This window comes from Rhineura floridana, chromosome 22, assembly GCF_030035675.1.
Source record: "Rhineura floridana isolate rRhiFlo1 chromosome 22, rRhiFlo1.hap2, whole genome shotgun sequence".
In the NCBI taxonomy this organism is placed as follows: Eukaryota; Metazoa; Chordata; class Lepidosauria; order Squamata; family Rhineuridae; genus Rhineura; species Rhineura floridana.
In genome coordinates this window covers 2,192,954-2,199,651 of record NC_084501.1, presented here as the reverse complement: position 1 = coordinate 2,199,651, position 6,698 = coordinate 2,192,954, and positions in this window count along the sequence as shown.

Below are 6,698 nucleotides of genomic sequence, written 5' to 3'. Positions count from 1 at the left end.
AATAATTTGTGACACATGCATTATGTTTGGGGAACTTGCTTGCAATATGTACATTTGTTAGGAGAAATTTGCACTAAAATACTGACAAATTTTCTTGAGGGTTTTTTTTAAATTGGAAATTGCTGCAGAAATGTGAACTGAATTTAAGATTGGAAAAATAAGGATACTGAGAGAACGAAAACTGTCTGAACAAAAATTGATCAATATGTCCATCCCTAATGCCCACAAGGCGAAAAGTGGGGAGAGCAGCAACTCTACTATTCTATGATTCATAGAATCATGGAAGGGGCCTTGTAGGCCATCGAGTCCAACCCCCTGCTCACAGCAGGAAATCCACAGCTAGAGCATCTCTCGCAGATAGCTGTCCAGCCTCTGCTTGAAGACATCCAGCGAAGGGGATCCCACCACCTCCCTAGGCAGTCGGTTCCATTGCCGAACTGCCCTTACTGTCAAGAAGTTCCTTCTAATGTCCAGTCTGAATCTACGCTCCTGCAACTTAAAACCATTAGACCTAGTCCTACCCTCTGGGGCAGCAGAGAGCAAATCTGTACCCTCCTCTATGTGACAGCCCTTCAGGTACTTAAAGAGTGCAATCATGTCACCCCTCAGCCTTCTCTTCACCAGACTGAACATGCCAAGTTCCTTCAACCTTTCCTCATAAGACTTGTTCTCCATACTGGCTATCATCCTCATCGCCCTCTTCTGAACCCGCTCTAACTTGTCTATATCTTTCTTAAAATGAGGCGCCCAGAACTGAACACAGTATTCCAGATGAGGCCTGACTAATGCAGAATATAGTAGGACTATTACTTCCCTCGACCTGGAAACTATAGCTCTGTTTATGCAGCCCAAAACCACGTTTGCCTTTTTTGCCGCAGCATCACACTGCTGGGTCATGTTCAACTTGCGATCCACTACAATTCCAAGGTCCTTCTCACACGCACTACTGCTAAGCCGGGTATTTCCCATCCTGTACCCGTGCATTTTGTTTTTGTGACCTAAATGCAGAATCTTGCATTTGTCTTTATTGAATTTCATTTTATTAATTTCAGCCCAATTTTCTAGTCTATCCAGGTCCCTTTGGATTTTATTCCTGTCTTCCATTGTGTTAGCTATTCCTCCCAGTTTCGTATCATCCGCAAACTTCATAAGGCTTCCCTCCACCCCATCATCTAAGTCATTGATAAAAATGTTGAAGAGTATCGGCCCCAGGACAGAACCCTGTGGCACTCCACTCGAGACCTCCTTCCAGTCCGAAGCAGAGCCACCGACGACCACTCTTTGAGTACGGCTTTCCAACCAGTTGTGAATCCACCTGACAGTATTTCCATGTAGTCCGCATTTGACCAGTTTGCTAATCAAAAGGTCGTGGGGGACTTTGTCAAACGCCTTGCTGAAATCTAGATAGATGACATCTACAGCATTTGCACCATCTACTAAGCTAGTGACCCGATCAAAAAAAGAGATGAGATTAGTTTGACAGGATTTTTTCTTGACAAACCCATGCTGGCTCCTACTAATCACAGCATTGTCATCTAGATAGTTGCCAATGGATTCTTTTATTATCTGTTCTAATATCTTTCCCGGTATTGAAGTCAGACTGACCGGCCTGTAATTCTCTGGATCTTCTTTTTTACCCTTTTTAAAGAGCGGGATGACGTTTGCCCGTCTCCATTCCTCCAGCACCTCTCCCGTTCTCCAGGATTTCTCAAAGATGATGGCAAGAGGTTCCAAGAGTACATCCGCAAGTTCCTTCAATACTCTGGGATGCACTTCATCAGGCCCTGGAGATTTGAACTCATTTAGGTTAACTAGGTATTTCCTTACTATCTCCTTATCAATCTTGAACTGCAATCCTGACCCCTTACTGAGATTGCTACCGATGCAAGGTTGCACACTGTTCCCCTTCTGGGAGAAAACGGAGGCAAAATAGGTGTTGAGCAGTTCTGCCTTTTCCTTGTTATCTGTCATTCTATGATGGAGGGCTGCAGCAGAGGGGACTAAATCTCGATTCTGAGAAGGTCCTGCCCTTTTTCTCCAGAGTGGCCGCCAACATCAAGAAGGGCAGGAATCCCTTGCCATCTCTTTTAGGTGCTGCCCCCCTGCAAGGCTTCCCCTGACCCTTGCCCTCTAGCAATATATATTTCAGGCTATACTGCACTTATCCAGGGAAGTTCCATTTCAGCACTGCACCTGCTTGGCTGACTGAAGACAACCTTCCCTACCTTTTGATGTTGCTCGTCCACATTGACTAAAAATGTTTTGTTGGTCAGTGAAGCATGCTGTGAGACTCACAGACAGGGTTTTTTTAGCAGAGAGAGTGAAACCTGAAGCAGAAGGGTTAAGCTGTGAGAACAGAGTGCCAGGTTTGCCAAGGTCAGTAGCTGGCTGGGAAGCCTGATAAGGTGGGAAGCTTTGAAAAACAGAGAGTGGGGGGAAATGTCTGTGGAGAGAACTGTGTCTAATGTCTTTGCCTAGTAAAGACTCTTACAAGAAACTTGCCTGGCCTGGCTTATTCCTGTTCTATGCAGCTCTTGGATTCCATCCTTGTATGATCTACACACGCACACACGCAACAGGGGTTATGGGCCCAGATTATCATACAAAGTAGGGGGTTCGAGAGCTGTTGACGTGGCGTTGGTGCAGAGAGAAACAAAGTGCAAGTAAGAGGCAAGTAAGAGTGGGCAACATGGCTGTAAACCTGTTATCCGGGATGCCGATGGAGAGACTGAATGCTGTAAACTACTCCAGCTGGAAATGGAGAATGAGAGCAGTTCTGATTAAAGAAGAGTTGAATGATGTTGTAGAAAACCCCCCTCCGGCAGCTCCTTCAGCAGCGTGGTTGAAGAAAGACGAGAAAGCGAAGGCTTTTATTACTCTGGGGCTGTCTGATTCTCAACTGTTGCTGGTGAGTAATGAGCCGACAGCTAATCAGATGTGGGAGAAGCTAAGAGCCGCTCATGTGCAGCAAGCTGCTGGGAGCAGGCTGTGTTTAGCACGGAAACTTGATCAGATGCGTTTTACTGAAGAAGTGACTATGACAGAGCATCTGGCTGAATTTCGTAGATTAAATACTGAGCTGCAAGATAGAGGAGTGCATCATAGTGACATTCAGATGGTCTATATCCTGTTATCTTCATTTGATCTAAAATGGGACGTCCTGGTCTCTAGCCTGGAAACTTTACCTGACGGACATCTGAATTTGGACTTTGTAGAACAGAAACTTCAACAAGAGTGGAATAGAAGAGAAGAGAATAAGGAAACAGAGTTAAAAGAGACTGTGGCTGTACAACAACAACAAAATCAAAGAAGAAGGCAAGAGAATAAAATATGTTATTTTTGTGGGTCCCGTGGACATATACAGAAACATTGTTTAAAGAAGAGGAATAACAGGGACTTTGAAAGTCAGAGAACAAGCGTGAACTTTGTTACTAAGGAGGACAATAAACTCATTAACTCTAAGTGGCTTCTCGACAGTGGAGCGTCTAATTGCCTAATCACAGACTCTAGTTTATTTTACACTTCAAAGCTGATGCAGGAGAAGCTTTATCTGGCTGACGGATCGTCTCAGGACGCGATTGCAAAAGGCACTCTCAGGTTATGTAATTTGGGAACTATATTGACAGATGTATTACTGGTGTCTGGTTTAAAATATAACATTCTATCAGTAAGAAAATTGGCTCAAATAGGTTGTAAAGTTACATTTGAAGGGGATAGATGTTTTGTGAGAAAAGATGGTGAAATATGCATGCAAGGGAAATTACAGAACCAAATGTTTATGGTTGAGTGCAATCTTGATAAACCCACGTGTGCCTGGATAGGAGTTAATAAAGATAAACATGATAATTGTTTCCATGAATGGCACAGAAAATTGGCACACACACATTTTGAAAAGGTACAAAACACCCCAAAGCATAGTCAAGATTTGAAGTTAACACATTGTGAGCATGTGGATGAGTGTGAGGTATGCTATAAAACAAAAATGACTGTGACTCCGGTAAATAAGAGCTGTGAAAGCACAACCACTGAACCCTATCAGCTCATACATGTGGATTTGGCTGGACCTTTCCAGTGCTCAAAAGGTGGAGCAAGGTTTTATTTAGTGATTGTGGATGACTTCTCCAGATTTACACATGTGTTCTTATTGAAAAAGAAAAGTGAAGCAGAAGAGAAATTGAAGGCATTTATACAGAGGACAGAGACACAATATGGGGTTGTTATCAAGAATATCAGATCAGATCGGGGTGGTGAATTTACCAGTAATTCATTTAAAACATATTTGGAAAAGAAGGGAATAATACAGAATCTCACTGCTCCCTTCAGCCCATCCTCCAACGGAACTGCAGAGAGGAGGAACCGGTCATTGCAGGATTCAATGAGAGCCATGCTAGCAGATGCAGATATGAATAACACTTATTGGGGTAAATGTATTCTGTACACTGTTTATATTCAGAACCGTCTCATGCACAGAACAATAGGCATGTCTCCCTATGAGAAACTGACTGGAAGAAAACCCAGGGTGAAACACATAGAACGTTTTGGGGCTAAATGCTGGGTACATGTTGCAAAACAGAAAAGGCATGGTAAATTAGGCTCAAGAGCTCAGGCAGGACGCATTTTGGGATTTCAGAATTCATATTATAGAGTTTGGTTGCCTGAGAAACAACAAGTAGTGTTAAGCAGAAGCATAAAGGTGATAGATAAACCTTGGAGAGACAGTCAAACAGTTATCCTAGATAGTGCAAGCAAGCAGGAAGCAGCAGATGTTCCTTTTGGGCAGCAAATTCCATTAAGAACTGCATTGACTGATCTAATACACGGTGGCAAACGTACTGTAAAAAGGCTGAGAAGTGAAGACATGGCAATGCAAGATACAGAAATGCCAAGTACAAGTGCAGGAACAGGTGCAGGTCCAAGTAAAATAGAAAGTGGGGAAGAAATGGAAATAGTGTTAGAAGATCAGAAAGAAAAACGAAAGGTCAACCACCTCAGAGATTCACATTTAATGTTGCACAACAGAATAATGAAACAGACACATATCCAGTAGAATGGGGAAAAGAAGGACCAATGATAAAGAAACAATGGATCTCATGTGGAAGTTTTGTGTTGAGGAATGAAATATAAATGTATCATCAAATAAAAGTGAACAAAATGAATCTGTGAAACCTGTGTGAATAAAGAAATAAAGAAACAAGAACAGAACTGAAAATGTAAATAGAAACTGTAAGAAAACAAACCATGTACTGATATGTATTGTAATGAAAAGTTAATATTGTAGAAATGTAATGATGTACAATGAAGTTTTGTAATCTGTGAGTCTCAGGTGGGGGCTGTTGGTCAGTGAAGCATGCTGTGAGACTCACAGACAGGGTTTTTTTAGCAGAGAGAGTGAAACCTGAAGCAGAAGGGTTAAGCTGTGAGAACAGAGTGCCAGGTTTGCCAAGGTCAGTAGCTGGCTGGGAAGCCTGATAAGGTGGGAAGCTTGGAAAAACAGAGAGTGGGGGGAAATGTCTGTGGAGAGAACTGTGTCTAATGTCTTTGCCTAGTAAAGACTCTTACAAGAAACTTGCCTGGCCTGGCTTATTCCTGTTCTATGCGGCTCTTGGATTCCATCCTTGTATGATCTACACACGCACACACGCAACATGTTTGCCCTTAGTTACTGAGATTCCCCCCCCCCGAATATTGGTTTTTATTTTTTAAATGGAGCACTGCTGCATTTTTATGATGTGAACTACTGGGGTACTTCCTTTGGAAATTAAAAGCAGCACGGAAATCTTTTTGTTAAATATTTCTCCACTGATTCTCCCCCACTCCACCCCCACGCCATTCCAGGGGCAGAAGAGCTGGCAGCCGAGTCTTCCTTCCCCATTGGTGAGGGCCCAGGATCAATTGTCCAGGGTGGGGAATTGGCTCCTGGGACGCTGAAAGTCGGGGGAACACCCCCAGCTATCATCACATTAATAATGTTGCGTTCTCCCTGCTAAAACAAGATCAGCACAGCACATGTCTTATTTTTATTATTTGGGCTGATTGCAGGTGTTGCCACCACTCACCATATGCTTACCAAATTCTTCCAAGCTACACAGGAAGTGGATTGGACTGTGAAAGACTAACCCAAATTGTGTTTGCATTTTGACATGCAGAGGAGGTCAGGTCTCCTGCTCCCCACTATAGCTGCCCAATTCCCCTGCTTTTTAAAGCTTGATAGAAATATCTGTGGGCTATAGGTACATACTTAAACCGCAAGGTTTTTTGCCTATGAGTGAATTTATCTCCTTTTTAATCCAGGAGATAAGAAAGGGGATCCTGTGCAAGTTTGCTGAGAGTGGATTGATCATTTGCATGTTTATTGTGTTCAGTGGGATTTGCTCCCCTGCAATCATCCTTAGGATAGGTGAAACTGACCACAGGGGATGGGGAGGGGAGAGGAGGGGAGGGAGGGCGGAGGGCAGGACGGGGTGGGAGCAGGCAGAAGGGGGAGAGAAGGACAGGTTTGATCATCTGCATGCTTGGAAGAATTTAGTAACGTGCTATCCTTAGGATAGGTGAAACTGAGCACAGGGGATGGGAAACCAGGGTTTGAATCCCCACATAGCCATGAAGCTCACTGGGTGACCTTGGGCCAGTCACTGCCTCTCAGCCTCATGAAAACCCTATTCACAGGGTCGCCATAAGTTGGAATCGACTTGAAGGCA